The sequence below is a fragment of the Phalangium opilio genome, unplaced genomic scaffold (genome assembly GCF_054372755.1).
Source record: "Phalangium opilio isolate 3A_F unplaced genomic scaffold, DU_Popi_V2 ptg000087l_1, whole genome shotgun sequence".
NCBI lineage: Eukaryota > Metazoa > Arthropoda > Arachnida > Opiliones > Phalangiidae > Phalangium > Phalangium opilio.
In genome coordinates this window covers 3,381,568-3,395,987 of record NW_028324192.1, presented here as the reverse complement: position 1 = coordinate 3,395,987, position 14,420 = coordinate 3,381,568, and the positions used below count along the sequence as shown (strand labels likewise).

At 40.0% G+C, this 14,420-nt stretch overlaps 1 non-coding gene across 1 annotated transcript; it reads right to left on the bottom strand.

The window, feature by feature from the left end:
- Positions 1 to 12,963: 12,963 nt before the first annotated feature.
- Positions 12,964 to 13,036, bottom strand: TRNAY-GUA (transfer RNA tyrosine (anticodon GUA)). Its single transcript has one exon. It is a non-coding gene; the product is annotated as a tRNA-Tyr (tRNA).
- Between the last annotated feature and the right edge of the window lie 1,384 nt (positions 13,037 to 14,420).

Here is a 14,420-nt window from a genome sequence, read left to right as displayed (position 1 = left end):
AAAAGTTTGACTTTTCACGCTACATCTGAGACCTCACAACACCGCTCCAGGATGGGCTCGAACCACCAACCTTTCGATTAACAGCCGAACGCGCTAACCATTGAGCCACGGAAGCTGAGAAATTAAATGGTTGTCACGTATTGTGGAAAAGTTTTGACTTTTTACGCTACATCTGAGACCACACAATACCTCTTCCGGGCGGGCTCGAACCACCAACCTTTCGATTAACAGCTGAACGCGCTAACCATTGCGCCACGGAAGCCCAAAAGTTAAATGTTCTTCAGGTGTTTTGGAAAAACTCTGACATTTTACGTTACATCTGAGACGTCACAACACCGCTCCCGGGAGGGCTCGAACCACCAACCTTTCGGTTAACAGCTGAACGCGCTGACCATTGCGCCACTGAAGCTCAGAAATTAAATGGTTGTCACGTATTGTGGAAAAGTTTTGACTTTTTACGCTACATCTGAGACCCCACATCACCTCTTCCGGGTGGGCTCGAACCACCAACCTTTCGATTAACAGCTGAACGCGCTAACCATTGCGCCAAGGAAGCCCAAAAATTAAATGTTCGTCAGGTATTGTGGAAAAACTCTGACATTTTACGTTACATCTGAGACATCACAACACCGCTCCCGGATCGGCTAGAACCACCAACCTATTGGTTAACAGCCGAACGCGCTAACCATTGAGCCACGGAAGCTCAGAAATTAAATGGTTGTCAGGTATTGTTGAAAAGTTACGACTTTTCACGCTACATCTGAGACCCCACAAAACCTCTCTCGTTTGGGCTCGAACCACCAACCTTTCGGTTAACAGCTGAACGCGCTGACCATTGCGCCACTGAAGCCCAAAAATTAAATGTTCGTCAGGTATTGTGGAAAAACTCTGACATTTTACGTTACATCTGAGACGTCACAACACTTCTCCCGGATGGGCTCGAACCACCAACCTATTGGTTAATAGCCGAACGCGCTAACCATTGCGCCACTGAAGCCCAAAAATTAAATTTTCGTCAGGTATTGAGGTAAAACTTTGACTTTTTACTTCACATCTGAGGCCTCACAACACCGCTCCCGGATGGGCTCGAACCACCAACCTTTCGGTTAACAGCCGAACGCGCTAACCATTGCGCCACGGAAGCCCAAAAATTAAACGGTCGTCAGGTATTGTGGAAAAACTTTGGCTTTCTACGTTACATTTGAGACCCCACAACACCTCTCCCGGGTGGGCTCGAACCACCAACCTTTCGATTAACAGCTGAACGCGCTAACCATTGCGCCACGGAAGCCCAAAAATTAGATGCTCGTCAGATATTGTGTAAAAACCTTGACTTTTTACGTCACATCTAAGACCTCACAACACCGCTCCAGGATGGGCTCGAACCACCAACCTATTGGTTAACAGCCGAACGCGCTAACCATTGCGCCACGGACGCCCAATAATTAAATGGTTGTCAGGTATTGTTGAAAAGTTACGACTTTTCACGCTACTTCTGAGACCCCATAAATCCTCTCTCGTTTGGGCTCGAACCACCAACCTATTGGTTAACAGCCGAACGCGCTAACCATTGCGCCACGGAAGCTCAGAAAATAAACGGTTGTCAGGTATTGTGGAAAAACCTTGACTTTTTACGTCACATCTAAGACCTCACAACACCGCTCCCGGATGGGCTCGAACCACCAACCTATTGGTTAACAGCCGAACGCGCTAACCATTGCGCCACGGACGCCCAATAATTAAATGGTTGTCAGGTATTGTTGAAAAGTTACTTTTCACGCTACTTCTGAGACCCCACAAATCCTCTCTCGTTTGTGCTCGAACCACCAACCTTTCGGTTAACAGCTAAACGCGCTAACCATTGCGCCACTGAGGCCCAAAAATTAAATGGTCGTCAGGTATTGTGGAAAAACTTTGGCTATTTACGTTACATTTGAGATCCCAAAACACCGCTCCCGGGTGGGCTCGAACCACCAACCTATTGGTTAACAGCCGAACGCGCTAACCATTGAGCCACGGAAGCTCAGAAAATAAATGGTTATCACGTATTATGGAAAAAGTTTGACTTTTCACGCTACATCTGAGACCTCACAATACCGCTCCCGGATGGGCTCGAACCACCAACCTTTCGATTAACAGCCGAACGCGCTAACCATTGAGCCACGGAAGCTCAGAAATTAAATGGTTGTCACGTATTGTGGAAAAGTTTTGACTTTTTACGCTACATCTGAGACCACACAATACCTCTTCCGGGCGGGCTCGAACCACCAACCTTTCGATTAACAGCTGAACGCGCTAACCATTGCGCCACGGAAGCCCAAAAGTTAAATGTTCGTCAGGTGTTTTGGAAAAACTCCGACATTTTACGTTACATCTGAGACGTCACAACACCGCTCCCGGGAGGGCTCGAACCACCAACCTTTCGGTTAACAGCTGAACGCGCTGACCATTGCGCCACTGTAGCCCAAAAATTAAATTTTCGTCAGGTATTGAGGTAAAACCTTGACTTTTTACTTACCATCTGAGACCTCACAACACCGCTCCCGGATGGGCTCGAACCACCAACCTTTCGGTTAACAGCCGAACGCGCTAACCATTCGCCACTGAGGCCCAAAAATTAAATGGTCGTCAGGTATTGTGGAAAAACTTTGGCTATTTACGTTACATTTGAGATCCAAAAACACCGCTCCCGGGTGGGCTCGAACCACCAACCTATTGGTTAACAGCCGAACGCGCTAACCATTGAGCCACGGAAGATCAGAAATTAAATGGTTGTCACGTATTGTGGAAAAGTTTTGACTTTTAACGCTACATATGAGACCCAACAACACCTCTCCCGGGTGGGCTCGAACCACCAACCTTTCGATTAACAGCTGAACGCGCTAACCATTGCGCCACGCAAGCCCAAAAATTAAATGTTCGTCAGATATTGTGTAAAAACTCTGACATTTTACGTTACATCTGAGACGTCACAACACTTCTCCCGGATAGGCTCGAACCACCAACCTATTGCTTAACAGCCGAACGCGCTAACCATTGAGCCACGGAAGCTCAGAAAATAAATGGTTATCACGTATTATGGAAAAAGTTTGACTTTTCACGCTACATCTGAGACCTCACAACACCGCTCCCGGATGGGCTCGAACCACCAACCTTTCGATTAACAGCCGAACGCGCTAACATTGAGCCACGGAAGCCCAAAAATTAAATGTTCGTCAGGACAATAAATAAAAATGTACCTCGATTTTTAATAACATTTTCAAAATCGACGTTTCACGGCCAAAGAAGCATTTTTTGAGTATTTCTTCACTATTTTCAAATATAACCACTGAAACCATTATTTTTAAACTTTTTGCTTTAATTCAAGCAATGTAACGATATTCATTCAAAAAACTGTTAAAATTCAATTTTCAATAAGAAATCGTATTCACGGATTTTGTGTCTTGAAGAAGAAAAACCTGCGATTTTTTCGGTACTTTTTTGAATGCATTTTTTTCTGGAGAAATTTTTGACCGAATTCAGCTTAATTCCCTATAAAACACGAATTAAAAGTGATTTCATCTCCAGAAAAAAAAATTTCTCCAGAAAAAAAAGCATTCAAAAAAGTACCGAAAAAATCGCAGGTTTTTCTTCTTCAAGACACAAAATCCGTGAATACGATTTCTTATTGAAAATTGAATTTTAACAGTTTTTTGAATGAATATCGTTACATTGCTTGAATTAAAGCAAAAAGTATAAAAATAATGGTTTCAGTGGTTATATTTGAAAATAGTGAAGAAATACTCAAAATATGCTTCTTTGGCCGTGAAACGTCGATTTTGAAAATGTTATTAAAAATCGAGGTACATTTTTATTTATTGTTCAATCGAGATGAAATCACTTTTATTGAGTGTTTTATAGGGAATTAAGCTGAATTCGGTCAAAACTTTTTTCTCCAGAAAAAAATGCATTCAAAAAAGTACCGAAAAAATCGCATGTTTTTCTTCTTCAAGATACAAAATCCGTGACAACGATTTCTTATTGAAAAATTTAATTTTAACAGTTTTTTGATTGAATATCGTTACATTTGCTTGAATTAAAGCAAAAAGTATAAAAATAATGGTTTCAGTGAACATATTTGAAAATAGTGAAGAAATACTCAAAGTATGCTTCTTTGGCCGTGAAACGTCGATTTTGAAAATGTTATTAAAAATCGAGGTAAATTTTTAATTATTGTTAAATCGAGATGAAATCACTTTCAATGAGTGTTTTATAGGGAATTAAGCTGAATTCGGTCAAAAATTTCTCCAGAAAAAAATGCATTCAAAAGTGTACCGAAAAAATCGCATGTTTTTCTTCTTCAAGATACAAAATCCGTGACAACGATTTCTTATTGAAAAATTGAATTTTAACAGTTTTTTGAATGAATATCGTTACATTTGCTTGAATTAAAGCAAAAAGTATAAAAATAATGGTTTCAGTGGTTATATTTGAAAATAGTGAAGAAATACTCAAAATATGCTTCTTTGGCCGTGAAACGTCGATTTTGAAAATGTTATTAAAAATCGAGGTACATTTTTATTTATTGTTCAATCGAGATGAAATCACTTTTAATGAGTGTTTTATAGGGAATTAAGCTCAATTCGGTCAAAAATTTCTCCTGAAAAAAATGCATTCAAAAAAGTACCGAAAAAATCGCATGTTTTTTTCTTCAAGATACAAAATCCGTGACAACGATTTCTTATTTAAAATTGAATTTTAACAGTTTGTTGAATGAATATCGTTACATTTGCTTGAATTAAAGCAAAAAGTATAAAAATAATGGTTTCAGTGGTTATTTTTGAAAATAGTGAAGAAATACTCAAAATATGCTTCTTTGGCCGTGAAACGTCGATTTTGAAAATGTTATTAAAAATCGAGGTACATTTTTATTTATTGTTCAATCGAGATGAAATCACTTTTAATGAGTGTTTTATAGGGAATTAAGCTGAATTCGGTCAAAAATTTCTCCAGAAAAAAATTCATTCAAAAAAGTACCGAAAAAATCGCAGGTTTTTCTTCTTCAAGACACAAAATCCTTGAATACGATTTCTTACTGAAAATTGAATTTTAACAGTTTTTTGAATGAATATCGTTACATTGCTTGAATTAAAGCAAAAAGTATAAAAATAATGGTTTCAGTGAACATATTTGAAAATTGTGAAAAAATACTCAAAGTATGCTTCTTTGGCCGTGAAACGTCGATTTTGAAAATGTTATTAAAAATCGAGGTAAATTTTTAATTATTGTTCAATCGAGATGAAATCACTTTCAAAGAGTGTTTTATAGGGAATTAAGCTGAATTCGGTCAAACATTTCTCCAAAAAAAATGCATTCAAAAGTGTACCGAAAAAATCGCATGTTTTTTTTCTTCAAGATACAATATCCGTGACAACGATTTCTTATTTAAAATTGAATTTTAACAGTTTGTTGATTGAATATCGTTACATTTGCTTGAATTAACGCAAAAATTACAAAAATAATGGTTTCAGTGGTTATATTTGAAAACAGTGAACAAATACTCAAAATGTTTTTCTTAGGCCGAGTTACGTCGATTTTGAAAATGTTATTAAAAATCGAGGTACATTTTTATTTATTGTTCAATCGAGATGAAATCACTTTTAATGAGTGTTTTATAGGGAATTAAGCTGAATTCGGTCAAAAATTTCTCCTGAAAAAAATGTTAATTATGAGCCTCCAAAGTTTAGTGCAAAAATCATAAGTAACATAATAAAAATAAGTGAGACGATACCAAAAATGACGAACATTTTGCTTAATATCTCGGCCCTTGTTTGTCGTAGCTCAATATTTTTAGTATGGTTAGATGGGGGACAATTTGGACTATAGCATATCCTAAGGACATCCCCTTATCTTTAGTAGACACAGAGTTATGGGCCTGCAAAGTATAGTCTAATGCATTTCCTATGTAGGGGTTTGTTTGTTTACGATTAGCTTAATTACTCGACTACTGTTTGTCGTAGCTCAATGTTTTTAGTATGGTTAGATGGGGGACAAATTGGACTATAACATACTCAAAGGACATCCCCGTATCTCCAGTCGAAACAGAGTTACGAGCCTGCAAAGTATAGTCTAATGCATTTTCTATGGAGGGGTTTGTTTGTTCACGTATTGCTTAATTACTTGACCCTGTTCTTTCGATTAAAAATAATAACATATCTTTAGTGTAGCGGTTATCGCATCCGCCTCACTCCCGGAAGGCCACAAGTTCGAAACCGCGAAGTTTTTTTTTATTGGAACATGCAAATTTCTTTATAATTATCCGAACATTTGTGTCAAGGTCACATTATTTACATCCCCGTATCTCTAGTAGAACCAGAGTTACGAGCCTCCAAAATTTAGTCTAATGTATTTCCTATGAATGGGTTTGTTTGTTTACGATTAGCTTAATTACTCGACTACTGTTTGTCGTAGCCCTAATTCTTAGTATGGCTAGATGGGGGACAAATTGGTCTATAACATATCCTAAGGACATCCCGGTATCTCTAGTAGACACAGAGTTATGGGCCTGCAAAGCATAGTCTAATGCATTTCCTATGGAGGGGTTTGTTTGTTCACGTATTGCTTAATTACTTGACCCTGTTCTTTCGATTAAAAATAATAACATATCTTTAGTGTAGCGGTTATCGCATCCGCGTCACTCCCGGAAGGCCACAGGTTCGAAACCGCGAAGTTTTTTTTTAAAATTATCCGAACATTTGTGTCAAGGTCACATTATTTACATCCCCGTATCTCTGGTAGAACCAGAGTTACCAGCCTCCAGAATTTAGTCTAATGTATTTCCTATGGAGGGGTTTGTTTGTTTACGATTAGCTTAATTACTCGACTACTGTTTGTCGTAGCCCTAATTCTTAGTATGGCTAGAAGGGGGACAAATTGGTCTATAACATACTCAAAGGACATCCCCGTATCTCCAGTAGAAACAGAGTTACGAGCCTGCAAAGTTTATTTTCAAAAATCAAAAGTAACCTTCTAACAATAAGTGAGACAAAAAGTAAGTTGACGACGATATTGAGGTAGCCTCAGGTTTAAAGTATCCTTGCATGGGGAGCAAAGAGTACTATAACATATCCAAAGGAGATCCCAGTATCTCTTGTAGAACAAGAGTTATGAGCCTCCAAAGTTTAGTGCAAAAATCATAAGTAACATAATAAAAATAAGTGAGACGATACCAAAGTTGACGAACATTTTGCTTAATATCTCGGCCCCTGTTTGTCGTAGCTCAATGTTTTTAGTATGATTAGATGGGGGAGAATTTGGACTATAACATATCCTAAGGACATCCCCGTATCTCTAGTAAACACAGAGTTATGGGCCTGCAAAGCATAGTCTAATGCATTTCCTTTGGACGGGTTGTTTGTTTACGTTTAGCTTAATTACTCGGCCCCTGTTTTTCGTAGCTCAATGTTTTAGTATGGTTAGATGGGGGACAAATTGGACTATAACATACTCAAAGGACATCCCCGTATCTCCAGTCGAAACAGAGTTACGAGCCTGCAAAGTATAGTCTAATGCATTTTCTATGGAGGGGTTTGTTTGTTCACGTATTGCTTAATTACTTGACCCTGTTCTTTCGATTACAAATAATAACATATCTTTAGTGTAGCGGTTATCGCATCCGCCTCACTCCCGGAAGGCCACAAGTTCGAAACCGCGAAGTTTTTTTTTATTGGAACATGCAAATTTCTTTATAATTATCCGAACATTTGTGTCAAGGTCACATTATTTACATCCCCGTATCTCTAGTAGAACCAGAGTTACGAACCTCCAAAATTTAGTCTAATGTATTTCCTATGAATGGGTTTGTTTGTTTACGATTAGCTTAATTACTCGACTACTGTTTGTCGTAGCCCTAATTCTTAGTATGGCTAGATGGGGGACAAATTGGTCTATAACATATCCTAAGGACATCCCGGTATCTCTAGTAGACACAGAGTTATGGGCCTGCAAAGCATAGTCTAATGCATTTCCTATGGAGGGGTTTGTTTGTTCACGTATTGCTTAATTACTTGACCCTGTTCTTTCGATTAAAAATAATAACATATCTTTAGTGTAGCGGTTATCGCATCCGCGTCACTCCCGGAAGGCCACAGGTTCGAAACCGCGAAGTTTTTTTTTAAAATTATCCGAACATTTGTGTCAAGGTCACATTATTTACATCCCCGTATCTCTGGTAGAACCAGAGTTACCAGCCTCCAGAATTTAGTCTTATGTATTTCCTATGGAGGGGTTGTTTGTTTACGTTTAGCTTAATTACTCGGCCCCTGTTTTTCGTAGCTCAATGTTTTTAGTATGGTTAGATGGGGGACAAATTGGACTATAACATACTCAAAGGACTTCCCCGTATCTCCAGTAGAAACAGAGTTAAGAGCCTCCAAAGTATGGTCTAATGCATTTCCTATGGAGGGGGTTTGTTTCGTTACGTTTTGCTTAAGTACTCGGCCCCTGTTTGTCGTAGCCCAAAGTTTTTAGTATGGTTAGATGGGGGACAATTTGGACTATAACATATCCTAAGGACATCGCCGTATCTCTAGTAGACACAGAGTTATGGGCCTGCAAAGTATAGTCTAATGCATTTCCTATGGAGGGGTTTGTTTGTTTACGATTAGCTTAATTACTCGACTACTGTTTGTCGTAGCTCAATGTTTTTAGTATGGTTAGATGGGGGACAAATTGGACTATAACATACTCAAAGGACATCCCCGTATCTCCAGTAGAAACAGAGTTACGAGCCTGCAAAGTATAGTCTAATGCATTTTCTATGGAGGGGTTTGTTTGTTCACGTATTGCTTAATTACTTGACCCTGTTCTTTCGATTAAAAATAATAACATATCTTTAGTGTAGCGGTTATCGCATCCGCCTCACTCTCGGAAGGCCACAGATTCGAAACCACGAAGTTTTTTTTTTTTTGCTTGGAACATGCAAAGACCTATATAATTATCCGAACATTTGTGTCAAGGTCACATTATTTACATCCCCGTATCTCTGGTAGAACCATAGTTACGAACCTCCAGAATTTAGTCTAATGTATTTCCTATGGAGGGGTTTGTTTGTATACGATTAGCTTAATTACTCGACTACTGTTTGTCGTAGCCCTAATTCTTAGTATGGCTAGATGGGGGACAAATTGGTCTATAACATACTCAAAGGACATCTCCTTATCTCCAGTAGAAACAGAGTTACGAGCCTGCAAAGTTTATTTTCAAAAATCAAAAGTAACCTTCTAACAATAAGTGAGACAAAAAGTAAGTTGACGACGATATTGAGGTAGCTTCAAGTTTAAAGTATCCTTGTATGGGGAGCAAAGAGTACTATAACATATGCAAAGGAGATCCCAGTATCTCTTGTAGAACAAGAGTTATGAGCCTCCAAAGTTTAGTGCAAAAATCATAAGTAACATAATAAAAATAAGTGAGACGATACCAAAGTTGACGAACATTTTGCTTAATATCTCGGCCCCTGTTTGTCGTAGCTCAATGTTTTCAGTATGGTTAGATGAAGGACAAATTGGACTATAACATATCCTAAGGACATCCCGGTATCTCTAGTAGACACAGAGTTATGGGCCTGCAAAGCATAGTCTAATGCATTTCCTATGGAGGCGTTTGATTGTTCACGTATTGCTTAATTACTTGACCCTGTTCTTTCGATTAAAAATAATAACATATCTTTAGTGTAGCGGTTATCGCATCCGCCTCACTCCCGGAAGGCCACAGGTTCGAAACCGCGAAGTTTTTTTTTTTGCTTGGAACATGCAAAGACCTTTATAATTATCCGAACATTTGTGTCAAGGTCACATTATTTACATCCCCGTATCTCTGGTAGAACCAGAGTTACGAGCCTGCAAAGTTTATTTTCAAAAATCAAAAGTAACCTTCTAACAATAAGTGAGACAAAAAATAAGTTGACGACGATATTGAGGTAGCCTCAGGTTTAAAGTATCCTTGTATGGGGAGCAAAGAGTACTATAACATATCCAAAGGAGATCCCAGTATCTCTTGTAGAACAAGAGTTATGATTCTCCAAAATTTAGTGCAAAAATCATAAGTAACATAATAAAAATAAGTGAGACGATACCAAAGTTGACGAACATTTTGCTTAATATCTCGGCCCTTGTTTGTCGTAGCTCAATGTTTTTAGTATGGTTAGATGGGGGACAATTTGGACTATAGCATATCCTAAGGACATCCCCGTATCTTTAGTAGACACAGAATTATGGGCCTGCAAAATATAGTCTAATGCATTTCCTATGGACGGGTTGTTTGTTTACGTTTAGCTTAATTACTCGGCCCCTGTTTGTCGTAGCTCAAAATTTTTAGTATGGTTAGATGGGGGACAAATTAGACTATAACATACTCAAAGGACTTCCCCGTATCTCCAGTAGAAAAAGAGTTAAGAGCCTCCAAAATATGGTCTAATGCATTTCCTATGGAGGGGGTTTGTTTCGTTACGTTTTGCTTAAGTACTCGGCCCCTGTTGGTCGTAGCCCAAAGTTTTTAGTATGGTTAGATGGGGGACAATTTGGACTATAACATATCCTAAGGACATCCCCGTATCTCTAGTAGACACAGAGTTATGGGCCTGCAAAGTATAGTCTAATGCATTTCCTATGGAGGGGTTTGTTTGTTTACGATTAGCTTAATTACTCGACTACTGTTTGTCGTAGCTCAATGTTTTTAGTATGGTTAGATGGGGGACAAATTGGACTATAACATACTCAAAGGAAATCCCCGTATCTCCAGTAGAAACAGAGTTACGAGCCTGCAAAGTATAGTCTAATGCATTTTCTATGGAGGGGTTTGTTTGTTCACGTATTGCTTAATTACTTGACCCTGTTCTTTCGATTAAAAATAATAACATATCTTTAGTGTAGCGGTTATCGCATCCGCCTCACTCTCGGAAGGCCACAGATTCGAAACCACGAAGTTTTTTTTTTTTTTTGCTTGGAACATGCAAAGACCTTTATAATTATCCGAACATTTGTGTCAAGGTCACATTATTTACATCCCCGTATCTCTGGTAGAACCAGAGTTACGAGCCTCCAGAATTTAGTCTAATGTATTTCCTATGGAGGGGTTTGTTTGTATACGATTAGCTTAATTACTCGACTACTGTTTGTCGTAGCCCTAATTCTTAGTATGGCTAGATGGGGGACAAATTGGTCTATAACATACTCAAAGGACATCCCCTTATCTCCAGTAGAAACAGAGTTACGAGCCTGCAAAGTTTATTTTCAAAAATCAAAAGTAACCTTCTAACAATAAGTGAGACAAAAAGTAAGTTGACGACGATATTGAGGTAGCCTCAAGTTTAAAGTATCCTTGTATGGGGAGCAAAGAGTACTATAACATATGCAAAGGAGATCCCAGTATCTCTTGTAGAACAAGAGTTATGAGCCTCCAAAGTTTAGTGCAAAAATCATAAGTAACATAATAAAAATAAGTGAGACGATACCAAAGTTGACGAACATTTTGCTTAATATCTCGGCCCTTGTTTGTCGTAGCTCAATGTTTTTAGTATGGTTAGATGGGGGACAATTTGGACTATAGCATATCCTAAGGACATCCCCGTATCTTTAGTAGACACAGAGTTATGGGCCTGCAAAATATAGTCTAATGCATTTCCTATGGACGGGTTGTTTGTTTACGTTTAGCTTAATTACTCGGCCCCTGTTTGTCGTAGCCCAAAGTTTTTAGTATGGTTAGATGGGGGACAATTTGGACTATAACATATCCTAAGGACATCCCCGTATCTCCAGTAGAAACAGAGTTAAGGGCCTCCAAAGTATGGTCTAATGCATTTCCTATGGAGGGGGTTTGTTTCGTTACGTTTTGCTTAAGTACTCGGCCCCTGTTTGTCGTAGCCCAAAGTTTTTAGTATGGTTAGATGGGGGACAATTTGGACTATAACATATCCTAAGGACATCCCCGTATCTCTAGTAGACACAGAGTTATGGGCCTGCAAAGTATAGTCTAATGCATTTTCTATGGAGGGGTTTGTTTGTTCACGTATTGCTTAATTACTTGACCCTGTTCTTTCGATTAAAAATAATAACATGGGCTCGAACCATCAACCTTTCGGTTAACAGCCGAACGCGCTAACCATTGCGCCACGGACGCCCAAAAAAAAATGGTCGTCAGGTATTGCGGAAAAACTTTGGCTATTTACGTTACATTTGAGATCCAAAAACACCGCTCCCGGGTGGGCTCGAAACACCAAGCTATTGGTTAACAGCCGAACGCGCTAACCATTGAGCCACGAAAGATCAGAAAATAAATGGTTATCACGTATTATGGAAAAAGTTTGACTTTTCACGCTACATCTGAGACCTCACAACACCTCTCCCGGGTGGGCTCGAACCACCAACCTTTCGATTAACAGCTGAACGCGCTAACCATTGCGCCACGGAAGCCCAAATATTAAATGCTCGTCAGGTATTGTGGAAAAACTCTGACATTTTACGTTACATCTGAGACGTCACAACACCGCTCCCGGGAGGGCTCGAACCACCAACCTTTCGGTTAACAGCCGAACGCGCTAACCATTCGCCACGGACGCCCAAAAATTAAATAATCGTCAGGTATTGTGGAAAAACTCTGACATTTTACGTTATATCTGAGACGACACAACACCGCTCCTGGGAGGGCTCGAACCACCAACCTTTCGGTTAACAGCTGAATGCGCTGACCATTGCGCCACTGAAGCCCAAAAATTAAATTTTCGTCAGGTATTGAGGTAAAACTTTGACTTTTTACTTCACATCCGAGACCTCACAACACCGCTCCCGGATGGGCTCGAACCACCAACCTTTCGATTAACAGCCGAACGCGCTAACCATTGAGCCACGGAAGCTCAGAAATTAAATGGTTGTCACGTATTGTGGAAAAGTTTTGACTTTTTACGCTACATCTGAGACCCCACAACACCTCTTCCAGGTGGGGTCGAACCACCAACCTTTCGATTTACAGCTGAACGCGCTAACCATTGCGCCACGGAAGCCCAAATATTAAATGCTCGTCAGGTATTGTGGAAAAACTCTGACATTTTACGTTACATCTGAGACGTCACAACACCGCTCCCGGGAGGGCTCGAACCACCAACCTTTCGGTTAACAGCCGAACCCGCTAACCATTCGCCACGGACGCCCAAAAATTAAATGGTCGTCAGGTATTGTGGAAAAACTTTGGCTATTTATGTTACATTTGAGATCCAAAAACACCGCTCCCGGGTGGGCTCGAACCACCAACCTATTGGTTAACAGCCGAACGCGCTAACCATTGAGCCACGAAAGCTCAGAAAATAAATGGTTGTCACGTATTGTGGAAAAGTTTTGTCTTTTTACGCTACATATGAGACCCAACAACACCTCTCCCGGGTGGGCTCGAACCACCAACCTTTCGATTAACAGCTGACCGCGCTAACCATTGCGCCACGCAAGCCCAAGAATTAAATGTTCGTCAGGTATTGTGGAAAAACTCTGACATTTTACGTTACATCTGAGACGTCACAAAACTTCTCCCGGATAGGCTCGAACCACCAACCAATTGGTTAACAGCCGAACGCGCTAACCATTGAGCCACAGAAGCTCAAAAATTAAATGGTTGTTAGGTTTTGTGGATAAGTTATGACTTTTTACGTTACATCTGAGACCCTACAACACCGCTCCCGGATGGGCTCGAACCACACACCTATTGGTTAAAAGCCGAACGCGCTAACCATTGAGCCACGGAAGCTCAGAAATTAAATGGTTGTCACGTATTGTGGAAAAGTTTTGACTTTTTACGCTACATCTGAGACCCCACAACACCTCTCCCGGGTGGGCTCGAACCTTCAAAATTTCGATTAACAGCTGAACGCGCTAATCATTGCGCCACGGAAGCCCAAAAATTAAATGTTCGTCAGGTATCGTGGAAAAACTCTGACATTTTACGTTACATCTGAGACCCTACAACACCTCTTCCGGTTGGGCTCGAACCACCAACCTTTCGGTTAACAGCCGAACGCGCTAACCATTGCGCCAAGGAAGCCCAAAAATTTAATGGTCGTCAGGTATTGTGGCAAAACTTTGGCTTTCTACGTTACATTTGAGATCCCACACCACCGCTCCCGGGTGGGCTCGAACCACCAACCTATTGGTTAACAGCCGAACGCGCTAACCATTGAGCCACGGAAGCTCAGAAATTAAATGGTTGTCACGTATTGTGGATAAGTTTTGACTTTTTACGCTACATCTGAGACCCCACAACACCTCTTCCGGGTGCGCTTGAACCACCAGCCTTTCGATTAACAGTTGAACGCGCTAATAATTGCGCCACGGAAGCCCAAAAATTAAATGTTCGTCAGGTATTGCGGAAAAACTCTGACATTTTACGTTACATCTGAG